This window comes from Gadus morhua, unplaced genomic scaffold (genome assembly GCF_902167405.1).
Source record: "Gadus morhua unplaced genomic scaffold, gadMor3.0, whole genome shotgun sequence".
Lineage (NCBI taxonomy): Eukaryota > Metazoa > Chordata > Actinopteri > Gadiformes > Gadidae > Gadus > Gadus morhua.
Window position 1 is genome coordinate 1 of NW_021964148.1, and position 17,500 is coordinate 17,500.

Here is a 17,500-nt window from a genome sequence, read left to right on the forward strand (position 1 = left end):
CCAGCCTAGAGTAAAATATGTGGGGCATATTGTGTCGGCTGACGGGATTGCCACCGACCCAGCTAAGGTGGAGGCTGTCACCAAGTGGCCGAAGCCTACTGACTTGAAGTCCCTGAGATCTTTTCTCGGTTTCTGCGGCTATTATCGCAGATTTGTAGCACACTACTCCTCCACGGTTAAGCCATTGACAGACCTGACCAAGGGTTATCCTCCAGTGAGGAAAGGAAAGAAAGTGAGTGTTAAAGACCAACAGCAGTACTTTAAAGAGTCTCAACCGTTTGGCTCAAGATGGACTAATGAGTGTACCAAGGCTTTCCATGAGATCATTGAGTGCCTCACCAACGCGCCTGTATTAGCTTTTGCGGACCCGAACAAGACCTATGTGTTGCACATTGATGCTAGCCTTAAAGGGTTAGGGGCTGTCTTAAATCAGGTGCATGATGAAGGCCTTAGGCCTATCGCGTTCGCCAGTAGAGGTTTGAGTGCTGCAGAGAAGAGGTATCATATTCATCAGCTTGAGTTTTTAGCCCTTAAATGGGCAGTGGTGGATAAGTTCCATGACTATTTATATGGGGTGAGATTCACTGTGATGACGGACAACAATCCGCTCACCTACGTATTGACAACTGGGAAGCTAAATGCGACAGGGCATAGGTGGCTTGCGGCCCTAGCTACATATGATTTTGAGATCAAATATCGCCCTGGTAAAACTAATGTTGACGCCGATTTGCTTTCCCGGATTTGGATTGACGAGGACACTGAGCCCTGGAAAAAGCTGTCACAGGGTGACGTGAGGGCCATCTGTGGTTATGCACACGTACTGGAGTCACCTGACGGGGAGGTGCGTGTAGCAGATAGACTAGGTATCCCTGCAGAAGGTGTTCCTGAGTTGTATGCTTTTGCAACTCATCTCAATCTGGGTAGTCTGGAACAGTTCACCCGAGAAGAATTGCGAAAAGCGCAACTGGAGGACAGTGTACTCAAGGTGGTTAGAGAGGCCCTGAACACTGGCCAGTGGCCAGCTAATTTAAGCCAGACTGACCCTGAAGTAGGTTTGCTGAAACGTGAGAGTCCGAAATTCAGTGTTGAAGACGGACTAGTGTACAGAATTACAAACAAAGCCTCCGGAAAAGAAAGACGTCAGTTGCTACTGCCCAAGGAGTTCAGATTGCCTGTGATTCGTGCTTTACATGATGATATGGGACACTTGGGGGTAGAGAGAACTGTAGACCTGGTAAGGGAAAGGTTTTACTGGCCGAAAATGTCTCAGGCTGTTGAGAGATACATAGGTAACTGTGGGAGGTGTGTAACGTGGAAGAGCCCTTGTTCCCGAGCTGCTCCGTTACATCAAATTACCTCTAATGGACCTATGGAGCTGGTTTGTATCGATTTCTTGTCTTTGGAACCAGACTCAAGTGGATATGGTAACATACTCGTCGTTACAGATAATTTCAGTCGCTACGCGCAAGCATACCCGACTAAAGATCAAAGAGCAATAACAGTGGCCAAAGTCTTGGTTGAAAGGTTCTTTGTGCATTATGGCCTCCCGGCTCGAATTCACTCGGATCAGGGCCGTGATTTTGAAAGCCGATTGATCAAAGAACTTTTGAGGACGTTGGGGATCCGAAAGTCCAGAACGACTCCCTATCATCCCCAGGGGGACCCCCAGCCTGAACGGTTTAACAGAACGCTGCTTTCCATGCTGGGGACTTTGAGGGACACACATAAGAGACAGTGGAGCCGTCATGTGAGTCAACTAGTGCATGCATACAATAGCACTAAGAGCGATGCCACAGGGTTTTCTCCCTATTACATTATGTTTGGAAGAGAGGCTAGATTGCCAATTGATGTGTGTTTTGGCACTGATAAGCAGGGATCGGTCAGTCATTCACGTTATGTAGAAGAGTTGAAAGAGGACTTACAGAGTGCATATGAACTTTCTGCCAAGTCAGCTACACAAGTTCATTTGCGAAACAAAAGGAACTACGAAAAGGTCATGCGCAACCAAGTTTTAGCCAAGGGGGACAGAGTACTCTTGAAAAATTTGGGCTTGAAGGGAAAGCATAAGTTACAGAGCCGTTGGAACGCTCTACCTTATGTGGTGGTTGAAAAGCTACCTGACTTGCCTGCGTACAGAGTCAAGCCTGATAGTGGAATGGGGAAACTTAGAACCCTACACAGAGACAATATTTTGCCTATTGGTGAGCTGGTCCGGATAGCTGATGAGGAGCAGGATGCTCCATTGCCGGTCGCAAGATCTGTGACTAGGACTCAAAGAAAATCTGTTTCACCTAAGAGTCCTAGTTTGAGACAACCAGACCGCTACTTAGTTGATGAGGACACTAGTGATTCTGAATGTGAAATTAGACCCGTTTACAGATGGAGATCTGAACCTCCTGATTCCTGTACTCGTGGTTTTCAGAGAAGCAGGGACGATGTCATGCCAGTAGTGGACACTGCTGATGAACAACAAACTGCATCTGATCCAGAGGAGAGTGAGGTTGAGTCTGAGGTGATATCAGAGCCTGAACATGTCCTTGCTAATGAGAGTGATGATATTGTTAATATTGGTAACGATGCAGATACCCCTGTTGGACAACGAGGTAGAACTGTATCTGATAAAGATCCAGTTGTATCAGCTGAGGAAGTTGAACCTCAGAGAAATTCTCCTCGACGAGGGAAGAGGTCAATTAAGCCGGTTATTAGGTTAACATATGATGAGGCAGGAAGATCTAAGGACCAGCCTTTGACTATAGTTCATAGGGGTGTAGTCATAAAAATTGGTTAATAAACTAATTTTTCATGCCAGAGTTGGGTCTCATGAGGGCATGAGGACATTTAAGGGGGGGGGAGAGTGTAGCCCTGTGCTATATTTTCCTTTAATTTTCTTTAAGTTAAAAGGTGTTAATAAATGTTTAATGATTTTGAATGCATTATGCAGAATTTTTCATTTTCCTATGGCCTGTATTTTATTTTCATTTGAGTATGTACGTTTTGGTTGTTTTCTTAATGTGACCTTTGAACCGGAGGGTTAAAAGGTTGGAAGCTCGGCAGCTGAGGAAGGGTGAACCAGGAAGAGGACGGACGGCTAGTGCGAACTCGTGAACCATTTATACCGGCTTAGATCTATGCATGCAATAATACTCTGTCTAGGATATAGACTAGAGGTATACTGTTTAGGTTGTCGGATAGATAACCACCACATCAGTGATCGTGTGTAGTGATGTTCTTTCTGAGGTATACAGGAGATGCTGAACCTGCATCCAGACGTGGACGCGGCGAAGCCTGAGTGCGGTTAAGTGGGATGTGTGCCCAAATAAGGATCTTGCCGGTCGTTTGGATAAGACGCCAGCATAAGGATCTTGCCGGTCGTTTTGGATAAAACGCCAGCGTGGACCAATCGGCACGAGGACCGCGACTTTCCGCTCGCTTCCACACGCACGCACACACACTCCGCCAAGTGAGGTGAAAGGTACATTTGATTGTTTGTTTGTTTGCTCCGGTGAGTGAAGCGGCCGTTCTGTTTTTGGCCTCCACGTACCCAAGCGACGACACAGGCCTGCAACGTGGGGATAAATAGTTCGTGCCGGCATAGGACTGCATTTTGATTTCAACATTTCCAAAATGCATGTGATTTCATCTGTCAATTGATTTACCTGTTTCTTGTGTGAATTGATTTACCTGTGGGTCGATGCACTGAATGATTCTTGTTAACGTGTTAATCGAATGAAACCATCTTTCATAGTAACTCATGTGTTTTTATTGTCATTACCATGCAGTGATTCCGATACATTAGGGGTTTATTTCTACAAGACACTACAATACAACTGAACATAAAATCGGGTAGATTACCACATATAGCGTGTGGTCAGTTTAGTGTGAACTTGGGAGCGTCCCAATTAACTTTTGGGTTAATTAGAATATCATGTTCATAGCCATGGCATGGGGGCGCTACATATACAAACTGTTAAACTTGTATTTACAAGACGTTTTTCATTTGTGAACTTATTTGCATTTGTGCGTGAACTGGTCTGTATTTATGTGTGGATTTTTGAGACTCTCCTGACGTCGCTAGATTCACAAATGCATTTTTTTCAACAAGGAACTCTCTGTAGCCAATCAGATGCCTCCCTCGTTTTCAGCCAATCACATGGCTGCAGTTCCGACCTCTGAGTCCAGCCTCCGAGCCTCCCGGTTCTCTGTCAAATGTCTACTCTATCGGAAAGAACATGTTTTTTTGAATGATCGTACATAACAATCTCTAGGTGGTGAAGAAGTAAATGCTGCGTCACGTTTAGCTACACACTTTTTCCATCTAATTTCGACCGGGTTTTGGGATTATCGGTGCCGTTAAAGTAGTAAGCGGCACCGACGTAAAAACCCAGTCACAGCAGTCATGTGGTTGACTGAAAACGAGGGAGGCATCTGATTGGCTACAGAGATTTCCTTGTTGAAAAAAATGCATTTGTGAATCTAGCGACGTCAGGAGAGTCTCAAAAATCCACACATAAATACAGACCAGTTCACGCACAAATGCAAATAAGTTTACAAACGAAAAACGTCTTGTAAATACAAGTTTAACAATTTGTATATAAATGTTACAACATCCAAATACATTGTGATGAAAATTGCAAATATTTTTTTAATTAATATATTTATGGATTTATATTACATTTATTTAAAACAAGGTACCTTTGTGTGTGGATCAGAAATGAGTTTGTGAAACTTATTTTTGTTTATGGATTTATTTTACATTTATACATACCGATATCCATTTATGTGTGCATTGAAATGTATTTGTGGGAAGAGAGTAATTTATATATAAATCACAAAGTACATTTGTGAATCCTTCTCTGTGCATTCATTATTAATGAGACTGTTCTGACCCCATAGTTATTGTATTTGTTAGAATTTGTGTTAGGCCTACTAATATGAATAATTGTAACAATAGCAACGATAATGATATTGATAACTGTAGTTATTGCTATTTTAATTAGTATTAATATTATGGACTTTGTGTTTGGTTGGCTGTGGGTCCTGTGATGTTTAGAGACGATGTCGTTCTGTTTTAGAGCTCATATCTTCTGTACTCCTCTGTCCTGTCCTAGACTCACCATCACCCTGGAAAGAGGGGAGAGAGCACTTACTGGATGAACTCGGTGAGGGTTTTAGCCAAGTTATTAAATCAATCGCGTCATTAACATTAATTTCAAAAACACCCTCTGCCTCTGTGATTCATATTGTGGTCTACTAAGGTCAGGTTTCTATTGTCGTCTATTGAGGTCATGCTTCTATGTGGTCTGTTAAGGTCAGGTCTCAGGGTTGTGTGTACGTAACGAAGACCGTAAGATAAGCAGTTCTCTGTTTGTTCAGGATGTTCTTTTACATTCAACAGATGAATTGACACTTCAGGGCTGGATGCTTCACGACAAGAATCTCTACCGTGTTTCTACTACTAAGAAGGGCTGGAGGGCCAGTAGAGAAGACTGTCAGAAGAGAAAGGCAGACCTGGTGGTCATCAACAGCAGAGAAGAACTGGTGTGTGTGTGTGTGTGTGTGTGTGTGTGTGTGTGTGTGTGTGTGTGTGTGTGTGTGTGTGTGTGTGTGTGTGTGTGTGTGTGTGTGTGTGTGTGTGTGTGTGTGTGTGTGTGTGTGCGTGCGTGTGTGTGGTCATAACAACAGATGCATTTACCTTTAGAACCAGGTTTCCAGGTTTGTCAGCAGATTGATGGATACTTCCTGGATTGGACTGAGTGATCGAGAGAAAGAGGGGACCCACAAGTGGGTGGATGGTACCCCCATGACCTCAAGGTAAGGCTGAAGACTCTGTTCAGCAGCATCTCTTCTCTGAGAGTGACAGACTGACCTCCACTGTCTCTTCCTCGTGGTTCTCAGTTGGAGACACGTTAAACCACGCGATGACGGCGGAGCAAGAGACTGTGTCGTAGCAGGGGAGGACGGCTGGTCTGAAGAACCGTGTAAAAGACTGCACCACTGGATCTGTGAGAAGGTCCTAGACCTGGATCATCTGGAGGCTGAGCGGAACAAAGAGGGTCCGTAGACTTTGTTTGTGTTCATGAGTGGAGAACGGTTCCTCCTTTCTGTTCTCTGTGCCGTAGACACAGTAAATACACTCTTTAAGAGTTGAAAGGTTGTTGGATGTGTTTAGGTCTACCAAGGTCAGGTTTATATTGTGGTCTACCGAGGTCAGGTTTCTATTGTGGTCTTCTGAGGTCAGGTTTCTATTGTGGTCTCCTAAGGTCAGGTCACAAGGTTCAACCCTTTCTGGGTTCACCTGCACTAGTTTCTATTGGAGCTGCTGAACGGTTTGGCGTTCTTCTCTTCAAGCTCCGCCCCTGACCCGTTAACCTCTTCGTGGAGTGACTTCCCCTCCCTGGGTAATCTTTGTAGACACTGCTGTGATACTCATCATGTATGAAAAGGCAGGTGAGAATACTGGGTGTGAATCCCCTGGATCGCCCTCTAGTGGACAGGTGTTAGGAGAGAGTGAAGGGAGTGTCTGACGCTGCATCTCTAGATCCGTGTTGTAGACGTTCACTCCTCTCCTCCTGGTTTCTTCAGGTTCAGTGATGCCCACGGAGGAGGAGGAGGAGGCCCCCAGCATCACAGAGTTCCACTCCTCTACCCACGTGTTGCCCGTGGGCCAAACGGCCCGCTACACCTGCCACGCCGGCGGCACGCCGGAGCCCACAGTAGAGTGGCTCCACAACGGCAGGCCCCTGGAGAGGGACGGCACAGACGACCAATCAGAGGCCTGGGTGGAGAGGGGCTTCCTCTTCGTCAGAGGTGGGAGGTACGGCGTGAACACGGTCTGCTGCATGGCGAGCAACAGCGCTGGCACGGCCAATCACAGCGCTGAGCTGCTTGTCTTTGGTAAGTCCTGGATCCAAGGAGAGATGTTTGTTGTTGATGTAGCAATAGTGTAACTATCATCACATGACCCCCCCCCCCCCACACATGTCATGTTCAGGAGAACAGTACTAGTGATGAATGAGTGTATTCATAACACTGTTGTTGATGTGTTCATAATATTGTTGTTGATGTATTCATAATATTGTTGTTGATGTATTCATAACGTTATTGCTGAGGTGTGTGTATCTATGTATGTGTACATATGTATATGTATGTATGTGTTCATATCTATGTTTATGTACACAGAGCGCAGGAGAACAGTACTAGTGATGATGATGATGATGATGATGAGGATGAAGAGCGGTTCAGCAGCTCATCATGTCTGGTTCTCCCTCAGATGCCTGTGACCTCACACTGGACCCCAACACGGCCAGCAGACTCCTCTCTCTGTCTGAGGACAACAGGAAGGTGACGCTGGTTGAAGAGGACCAGTCGTATCCGGATCACCCAGACAGATTTGACTCCCGGCCCCAGGTGTTGGGTAGAGAGGCTCTGACTGGCCGCTGTTACTGGGAGGTAGAGAGGAGAGGATGGGTTGAGATAGGAGTGACATACAGAGGAATCACAAGGAGAGGACGGGGTCGTGACAGCGGGCTTGGATGGAACAACAAGTCCTGGAGTCTTTATTGTCGTGATGATCGTTACTCTGCCCTGTACAACGGTACAGAGACAGTCCCCCCTCTCCCCCCCGCTGGCTCCACCAGAGTAGGAGTGTATCTGGACCGGCCTGCTGGCTCTCTGTCCTTCTACAGAGTGTCCCCAGGTGGAGGAGGGTCCTCAGACACACTGACACACCTCCACACCTTCTGGTCCTCCTTCACCCAGGAGGACCTCCTCCCGGGGGTGGGGGTATGGGGGGGGGGGGGGGGGGGGTCCTCAGCCTCTCTGTGTCGGTTGTAGAAAACAAAAGGACCTCCTCTGGGGCTCTGGGCTGTCATCAGCGGTATTTACGTGGCCCCTGCTTAAATACACACACACGCACGCACGCACGCACGCACACACACACACACACACACACAAGAAGGGTGCTGAGGGGGGTCGGCAGGGCCGCTCCCTCTCTGTGTCCCCCTCTCTCTCTCTCTCTCTCTCTCTCTCTCTCTCTCTCTCTCTCTCTCTGTCTCTGTCTCTGTCTCTGTCTCTGTCTCTGTCTCTGTCTCTGTCTCTCTCTCTCTGTGTCTCTCTCTCTCTCTCTGTGTCTCTCTCTCTCTCTGTGTCTCTCTCTCTCTCTCTCTGTGTCTCTCTCTCTCTGTGTCTCTCTCTCTCTCTCTCTCTCTGTCTCTGTCTCTCTCTCTGTGTGTCTCTCTCTCTCTGTGTCTCTCTCTCTCCCCCCCTCTCTCTCTCTCTCTCTCTCTCTCTCTCTCTCTCTCTCTCTCTCTCTCTCTCTCTCTCTCTCTCTCTCTCTCTCTCTCTCTCTCTCTCCTTTGAAGTATAGCATGATAAACCATGAAAAGGCTTAAGATCTCTCTTGAATTGTACATAAAATACCTATTGATGGTCAATGTTTGTATAATTTCAGACGGCACCAATTTTGGTCTTAAGGGCTCTGATATCATTTTTATCATAATCCTGATTTACAACCTCATTTAAAGCAGATTTAATATTTATTCATAATAACCAAGAGGTTTATGGCATAGTGTTGCATGTTGTGGATTACTTAAGACAGAATTTTGATTTTTCGGAACCAAACGGCCGCAGAACATGTTCAGTTATTAAAGATACGTGCTCACCTGTTGATGATTTGTAAAGTCTGCTGCTTCTATTGTTTTAGTCCTCGTGTTAATTGTGAACATGTAAGGGACTATTTTTCTGTCTTATTTGTTAATGAAGCATAATTGTAATAAACAACTCAGTGGATCCAACTGAATGTTCTCGTGTGTTCAGTCGATGATTTCTTGTTTTATTAGTGAATAATGCTTCCATAAGTGCCTTAAGAATAATAATATATTAATCAGAAATTATAAATAAAACATTAAATGTTATTGTATTACTCACTCTATTTAGGCCCACGTTGTATTATATGCACAGACAGACGGCCGGACAATCTCTCTCTGTCTCTCTTTCTCTCTCCCCGTCTCTCTCTGTCTCTCTCTCCCCGTCTCCCCCTCCTCCCCCGTCTCCCTCCCTCCCCCGGTCTCCCTCGTGATTCAATGAATAATTCACATAATAGACTTTAAAGATAAATGTCTCTTTTATTTAAAACATGTCTTTCATTAACATATTAAGATCAAATTAATAGAATTTCCATCTCACTCCAGATTCAATGCATCTCAGTCGATTGTGTCTTGACGAGGCTGGCTGCTAGCGCCAGCTTCAGGGGCTGTGGCAGCTCGTACCTGCGAGCTTGCTACCAAACGTTTTGCGTTGAGTTGATATTTAAGGGTTGATGAACTCCGGTGATTGGAAAATTCCTTACTACAGAGATTGCAGATAACGGTGTTGCTATCTACAGTTCCGTCCGGGAGTTTAAACTTGAACTTTCCGTGCACGGGGCCGACAGCGTCTTCTCGTCTGCCTCCATTTTGTTTCAACGCAAATGACGCACCGGGTCAAAGGGCACTATAGAAGTGCGATTAATGTTTTATTTTATTTTTTTTCTGTGATTAATTAATCGAAATTAACGCGTTAATTTGATAGCCCTAATTTTATTCATATTAAAGGTTGTATCAGCGATTCTGATCGAAACATAAAGTATCACATTAATCTGCTTCTTCCTCACGATCCGCTAGCTGCCCGTCCCATAAGCAGGCTGTCCAAAAAACGCGTCTCTCTAGGCAGCCTAGGCTACGAGATCGCACACAGAAATAAATGGTACTACCAACACCTCAAAATCTAAATATACAGTGTTCCAACCAGTCACAGACAAAGGGTGGGTGTTGTGGTGTTTCGCGCTTGTGCACGCGAAGTGGTAGCTACAAATTCCTGTTGCATTTTCATGCACGTTCATGAAAATGCACGTCCATGATCATTTTCAAAACATAGGAGGGAGGGGCTAGCTGGCTCTGTTTTTTTTTAATCTCGCAACGGAAGTCAGGGCAACCAGAATCGCTAATACAACCTTTAACCAAGAGGCGGTGAATCCATCTCGCTGCAGTTCACCTTCTGGCCAACAGGATTAGGGTGAAGGAGACACAGGTGTGTGTGTGTGTGTGTGTGTGTGTGTGTGTGTGTGTGTGTGTGTGTGTGTGTGTGTGTGTGTGTGTGTGTGTGTGTGTGTGTGTGTGTGTGTGTGTGTGTGTGTGTGTGTGTGTGTGTGTGTGTGTGTGTGTGTGTGTGTGTGTGTGTGTGTGTGTGTGTGTGTGGCGGAGGTGTTGAATGGTTGAATAGCCTTTGGTGCTCAACACACCACAACAAGCAGGCGAAAAGAGAAAGAGACCCAACACCAACCCAACCCCACTGAATGAACACATAATGAAAGGTTCCTTCAAGGTAGGTTTGTACAACCTAATTCATCGTTTCACCACAGTGACTGAATTAGACTTCCCAGAACTGTGCGTGTGTGTGTGCGTGTGGGTGTGTGCGTGTGTGTGTGTTTGTGTGGGTGTTAAATATCAAAAATGAACGATGCTAACGTGTTCAATAGTTAACCGTCTTCCTGGGGCGCAGGCTTAAACCAGTAGAAACAGAGTGAAGCGTTTGAGTCTGCAGCCGTCAGAGCGGCCATGTTGAGTCAAACAGCGCTATGTTAGACGCTGGGGGGGCCATGACGGGGGTTACATCTTGACACGCTAAGACTGTGTGTGTGTGTGTGTGTGTACGTGCGTGTTATTGTGTGTGTGTCTGTTTATGTAAGTACGTGTGGGTGTGTGTGTGTGTTTGTGCGTGTGTGTTCGATGTTTGTGTGTGTGTGTGTGTATGTGTGTGTCGCCTCGTAGATGGGTGGGGGGCAGTGTTCGAATTACGGGGGATACCGGGGGGGTCTGACGGTCCCGATTGAGACTTCATACCCCCCAAATGGCATTAAAATGAAACTTTGGGGGGTACCGAGAATAATATATTTATTCTTCAAATTGCGTGTTTAAAAGTGTCTTCTTATTTCTTAAATGCGTTCGATGTTTACTATGAGTAATATACTGACATTAAAATTCAAACACCCCTTGAATGGACTGTACCATTAACACGTCTTCAGCGGTCTTTCAACGTCTTCTCTATGGCTTGACCTCAACTTGAACTCGTCGTCTGACTTTACCTTAAACTTGACGCGCTCACTACTTCAAGAACACAGACGAACAGGACACTGATGGACCGAAATGTCTAAGCTGTGAGGGGATCCACATATCTATTCATTGTTTGTCGGGGCTGTGTAATGATTCATACGTCCGGTCCATCCCACCAAAAAAGTTTTTCCGCGAGCCAGAAGTCGCATTCGTACGGAAGCGTATTAGGGCCAGGTATAAGGGGGAAAAATATTAATTGGCAATTCGAGAATAAAGTCGACATGTCTAGAATATAGTCGACATGTCTAGAATAAAGTCAACATGTCGAGAATAAAGTCGAAATGTCGAGAATAAACTCAACTCCTCTGGTCCATCATCACGTTAGCAACTGGCCGCCTTACAATGTGTCTTTGGCGTACAGTTTCTGAAGTGGTGCAATCTGTATGTCTATGGGTGCAACTACCTGATAGCTGTATCATATCTATAGCGTAAAGCCTAATCTTTCATGCTTAACGTTACCAACCTAGCGGAATTCAACTCATAAACCTAGTCAGAAACTATTTTTGGATAGCTAGCTAACTACACTTTTCTTAGATGCTATTAAAGTCAGTGCTCTGTTTCTACCTTGATTGTCATAACGTTATTCAGCTATTAGGCTACTTAACTTGCGCTTACAGTTCTGCATGTTGATTCTTGTGTGAAATAGTATTTATTGTTACACTAGGCTCTATTGCTTGTAGCATCTCCTTTGTACGTCGCTTTGGACAAAAGCGTCTGCTAAATGACTTAATGTAAAAAACACCACAATAGGGATAGCACTACCGTATATTTATAACCTAGTTTCCTATGTACAGAGCCGCTTAAAAAACAACAAAAAAAAAAACATGTGACGTCAACACCATCCGTTTCAAAATGCTGACCCCCCCGAAGCTGGAGTGATAATTCGAACACTGGTGGGGGGGTCTCCCTCTTCTCAGCGGGGGGAGCGAGAGAGAGAGAGAGAGAGAGAGAGAGAGAGAGAGAGAGAGAGAGAGAGAGAGGGGGAGAGAGAGAGAGAGAGAGAGGGGGAGAGAGAGAGAGAGAGAGAGAGAGAGAGAGAGAGAGAGAGAGAGAGAGAGAGAGAGAGAGAGAGAGAGAGAGAGAGAGAGAGAGAGAGAGAGAGAGAGAGAGAGGGGGAGAGAGAGAGAGAGAGAGGGGGAGAGAGAGACAGAGAGAGAGAGAGAGAGACAGAGAGAGAGAGAGAGCGAGAGAGAGAGAGAGAGAGAGAGAGAGAGAGAGAGAGAGAGAGAGAGAGAGAGAGAGAGAGAGACAGAGAGAGAGAGAGAGAGAGAGAGAGAGAGAGAGAGGGGGGGGGGGAGAGAGAGAGAGAGAGATATACAGAGACAGACAGAGACAGAGACAGAGAGAGAGAGGAGAGAGAGAGAGAGAGAGAGAGACAGAGACAGAGACAGAGAGAGAGGGAGGCCTGAGAGAGTGGGGCCCTCACCTCCAGGGCCGGTGAGGGCCCCAGGGGAACCCAGAGGGAGCAGGGCCCCGCGGGGGCCGGTGAGGTTGTTGTGGGGGTCCTGGCGGCCGGCTCCAACAGGCTGTCCCTGTGGTTGAGGCCCAGAGAGAGCACCAGAATCTTGGTGTGGATCTTGGATGTTTATCTCAGACCTGTGTGACGTGTTGCTATTTGGCACCGGGATAACTCTCCATGTGGACGTCTGTGTGAGTGTGGGGAAGGAACCGACTCAGGGTTGAGTCACCGATGATCACTACGGGCTGGATGGATCAAATAGTCCAATCCCTAACTTTATGCCCCGTGGGATCGTGTCTGGTCCTTTTGAACATCGTCTTGTTCGGTCGAGGCTTCGGGTCGGTGGTTCCACTCGGCCGTCGGCGCTTGGGAGTGATGGTGAGGTGACTTAACGAGGCCGAATTAAGGACGCGGTGGAGTCTAAGCTGCACAGTGCGCTGTGAGGGGTGTGCTCGTGGACTGGACGGACAGCGGAGGAGACTTGGTGTTATTAGAGGGGGCTTCAGATTGGGATCGCTTTGTGGGACGCTTCCCTTTGCTTTGACCCATCATCACGGTGTTCTGTTCAGCCACCTGGTTGAGTCTCTCCGCTGTACCTGTACCAGTCCGGGTCTGTGGTGGGGGCCGCTGCTTGGTGGGATCTACAGGAGGGGGAGGAACAGAGTGAGTGGGGGAGGGACCGAGATCTAATTCTATTGAGGGGGAGACCAGGGTAACTAAGTGGCTGAGCTGATGTGTGTTAATGTGTGTGTGGAGGTTTATATATTAATTAATATATTGTGGCTGAGCTGATGTGTGTTAATGTGTGTGTGGAGGTGTATATATTAATTAATATATTGTGGCTGAGCTGATGTGTGTTAATGTGTGTGTGGAGGTGTATACATTAATTAATATATTGTGGCTGAGCTGATGTGTGTTAATGTGTGTGTGGAGGTGTATACATTAATTAATATATTGTGGCTGAGCTGATGTGTGTTAATGTGTGTGTGGAGGTGTATATATTAATTATTACACAACGGGGGACCTAAATCAAGCGATCTGATTGGTTCCCAACTGTTGTATAATGAGCGTATACATAACTGCTATGACGCCCGATCATTTTGTGAAAGTTTGCATATCACTCCGCGCCTGGAAGTAGAAACAGTTACAAAGTACAACATATGTTGGATGATGGAGAGGTTGTAAATGTTGTTACTCCGGGAGTGAGCAAGGCGATGGAGAGACTAACGAAAGTTTAGGCACACAGCGAGTGAACTGCTCCATAGGATAAATTGCCGGCGAACCGCTCTATCGGAGCCTTCTCTCGGAGGGACGCTAAAGTGTGTTGCATAGCGACCGTCGATGCATAGCGGCAGCCAGGAGGGACTACTTTTTTGTATTCTTTAATAAAACGGCTAATTTGACTTTCTTGGTTTCTTTTTAAATGTAGTGTGTCTATGACTTTCGTTTCGCCATAACAGTAACCGTTGTATAAAAGCAATAGATCACTTCAGTCAGTGGTATGTGCTCATTATACCACTGTGAAGGGGGTCGCCGGCCCTCCGCTGCGCGTCGGGGCCGGACAACGCCCCTTAACAGTGGTATAATGAGCACATACCACAGCCTGGCGGGATCTATTGCTTAAATATATTGTGGCTGAGCTGATGTGTGTTAATGTGTGTGTGGAGGTGTATATATTAATTCATATATTGTGGCTGAGCTGATGTGTGTTAATGTGTGTGTGTGAAGGTGTATATATTAATTAATATAATGTGGCTGAGCTGATGTGTGTTAATGTGTGTGTGGAGGTGCCGGTGGGGCTGTCTCTGGGCTGGCGGTGGATGAACGCTGTGAGGACAGCGGGCTCCTCAGTGAGTGTGGGACCGTGTTGAGGACCTGGGCCTCCACGGGGACCGTTCTGCCGGCCGGGGGGGTCTAAGATGGGGGCTGAGGGAAGTACCGGTTGAGAATGGATTTTAGTGAGATGGAGTCAACAAGGTCCACAATGAGGTTGGTGCGTGTGTGTGATCTAAGGAGGGGTCTGCTGGGTGTTGGTTTGTGGGGTGTGGTGGAATCTGGTGGGGAGTTCTGGGTATGAATGGCCTGTGCGTCTGGGTGGATGATTGTCTCCTTGCGGGGGTTGGGAGTGGGAGAGGTTGGAGTCAAGTGTCTGGATGGAGTGAGGGGGAACTCTGGAGAGAGGGTGGTGTATGGTGGTGTGTTGGTTGTTGCTCGGTCCTCTGAGGTGGAGGTTCATCTGGTGGGAGGATTTCTGACTGGGTGGAGCGGGGGAGAGGGTGGGGATGGGTGGGGGGGGGTTGGTTGAGTTGGGGGGGGGGGGGTAATTGATCTGAGGTGGTGTGGAGGGTGTGTGGTGCGACTCTGTGGGGGTCCTGGCTCCTGCTGCAGGTAGGGAAGGTGGGGGCCCTACCCCTCCCCCTTATCCTTGAGGGAGGGGGGAGGGGGAGGGCCGGTTGTGTGAGGGGGGGTCTGTTGTGTTTCTGGTTGTGTGTATAGTTGTGAGCTCCGTCAGTGTGGGGCGTGGGCCTGAATAGAGTGATCTAGGGTGTGTGTGGGTGCTGGTTGGGGAGGCAGAGGGAGGGGGGAGGGGGGGGGGGTCTGTGTGGCTGAGTGTGGGCTGTGGAGGTGTCGGTGAGGGGAAGGTCCAGGCTCGAGGTGGGGTGGTATGGGGACTGGTCGGTATGGGGGAGGGGGGGAGTAGGTTGAGGGGGTGTGGGTTGGTGATGAGTGGTGAGTGAGGGGCGGACGGTGTATGGAGTAGTGTGTGTTCTAGTTGATGTAAGGTGGTGGGTAATAGTCTGTGGCCCAACCTCTTGTGCGCCCGGTTGGTAGCGGTCTTAAGTGAGAGTGTGTTGGTGGGCCGGGGTGTTTGTGTGAGTTGGTCTATTGTGTGTGTGTAGTGTTCTTTTAGGATCAACATGTCATTGTTCATCCCGGTGTTGGAGTTGTCATTATTTCTTTGTGATGTGGTGTCTGTGGGTGATGGGTTTGATGAAGTGGGATCATTTGTGGACCTGTCGTGACATCCCCCTGGGGAGTTCCCGGGAGGACACCGCTCTGTCCGCTGTGTCCCTGTGGTGCAGGGCCTGGAGTATTTTAAAATATACTTTGTCATTTCCACGGGTTGGACCATCTGGTGCAATGTACCGGGTGTGTGTTGGTGGTGGTGGGAGGAGAGGACGGGTGGAGGGTGGAGGTGGTCTTTGTGGTCTGAGTGGTTGTGTGTGTGGGTGTGTTGGTGTGGGTCTGGTGTGTTCTGTGGTTTGATATGTGTGTGTGGGTCTATTGTGGTGGTGGTGGGTGTGTGGGGGTCTATACTGAAGGCTGGGGGGTCTATAACGGGATGTAGGTGTGGGAGGTAGCGTGCGTCTGTTGTGTGCGTGGTAGTGTGGCTGTGTGGTGTTGGTGCGATTGGTGTAGGTAGGCCTCCAGGGTGAAGACACTTCAATAAAGATAGATCTATTTCAAAAGGGTGAAGCTGTGAGGGGGCTCTGACCTGCTGACGGTGACGGTGGTGGTCCCGTGGTGGGTAGCCGGAGAGGGTGGTGGTCCCGTGGTGGGTAGCCTGAGAGGGTGGTGGTCCCGTGGTGGGTAGCCTGAGAGGGTGGTGGTCCCGTGGTGGGTAGCCTGAGAGGGTGGTGGTCCCGTGGTGGGTAGAGGAGAGGGTGGTGGTCCCGTGGTGGGTAGCCTGAGAGGGTGGTGGTCCCGTGGTGGGTAGTGGAGAGGGTGGTGGTCCCGTGGTGGGTAGCCTGAGAGGGTGGTGGTCCCGTGGTGGGTAGCCTGAGAGGGTGGTGGTCCCGTGGTGGGTAGCCTGAGAGGGTGGTGGTCCCGTGGTGGGTAGAGGAGAGGGTGGTGGTCCCGTGGTGGGTAGAGGAGAGGGTGGTGGTCCCGTGGTGGGTAGCCTGAGAGGGTGGTGGTCCCGTGGTGGGTAGCCTGAGAGGGTGGTGGTCCCGTGGTGGGTAGAGGCGACGGCAGGACGGTCCCTGGTAACTGCTGACGGTGACACAGCCAACGGGCCAATAGAAACACACTTCTATTGGAAAGGATGAAAAGTACATCAGAGTAAATAAAAGGGGGGGTCTGAGGACCCCGCCCGCACACACACGCATAGAAATATATATATATGTATATATTTCTAAATATATGTGTTCTGTTACATGTATGTTTTCTCCTGTGTAATTCAGTCTTTTATGTTTATTGATGGTCCTGTGATGCCATCTACTGGCGGACTTTGGTATCTTTCTGAAATACGTTCTGCTATGCATGCCTTTCACTCCATTACACTACATTCACTTGATCGGAAAGCATGGTACTCGCACTCGTCTTCATAATTGCGTCTCCTCTGGTTTCAAGTTAGCCTTTGAAAGCATCGTTGGTACGTTATCTGTATTGATATGTTAAGGGGGTTTGATGTATAATGAGATTAAGGAAACTTTGTAAACAAATTAGATGGATGGATATTCTTACATTAGCAAGCTAACTTAGTAGCTAAGCTAATTTTACAGCATTCTGTTATTCTCATACTGAAATGCTGTACTTCCATTCCTCAGTTTTACCCTACTTCACCTCACCATAAAGAGTGAACTGTAACTTTTCGTCTGCGTGGTTTGATGGAGAGGAGTTTATACTATCTGTCAACCCTGGCAAGGTGCTGGGGGTAGAGGGCAAAACAAGAGAGAGAGACACAAACACACACACACACACACACACACACACACACACACACACACACACACACACACACACACACACACACACACACACACACACACACACACACATCCACGCATCCAGACCCATCCATACACATCCTCTCATTAATAGTAAATCATGCGCATTTATACAAAATATAGGAATAAAAAGGAGCACACTGCAATCTCAGTAGAAGTCATGG

At 47.5% G+C, this 17,500-nt stretch overlaps 1 long non-coding RNA gene across 1 annotated transcript in view; it reads left to right on the plus strand.

Annotated features, from left to right (window-relative positions):
* Positions 1-14,927: 14,927 nt before the first annotated feature.
* Positions 14,928-17,500, plus strand: part of LOC115539301 (uncharacterized) — a 2,733-nt gene continuing 160 nt past the window's right edge. Inside the window, exons 1-2 of the long non-coding RNA XR_003975818.1 lie at positions 14,928-16,111; positions 16,450-17,500. The exon at positions 16,450-17,500 is cut by the window's right edge and continues 160 nt beyond it. This is a non-coding gene — a long non-coding RNA (uncharacterized LOC115539301). The remainder of the gene's footprint in view (positions 16,112-16,449) is intronic.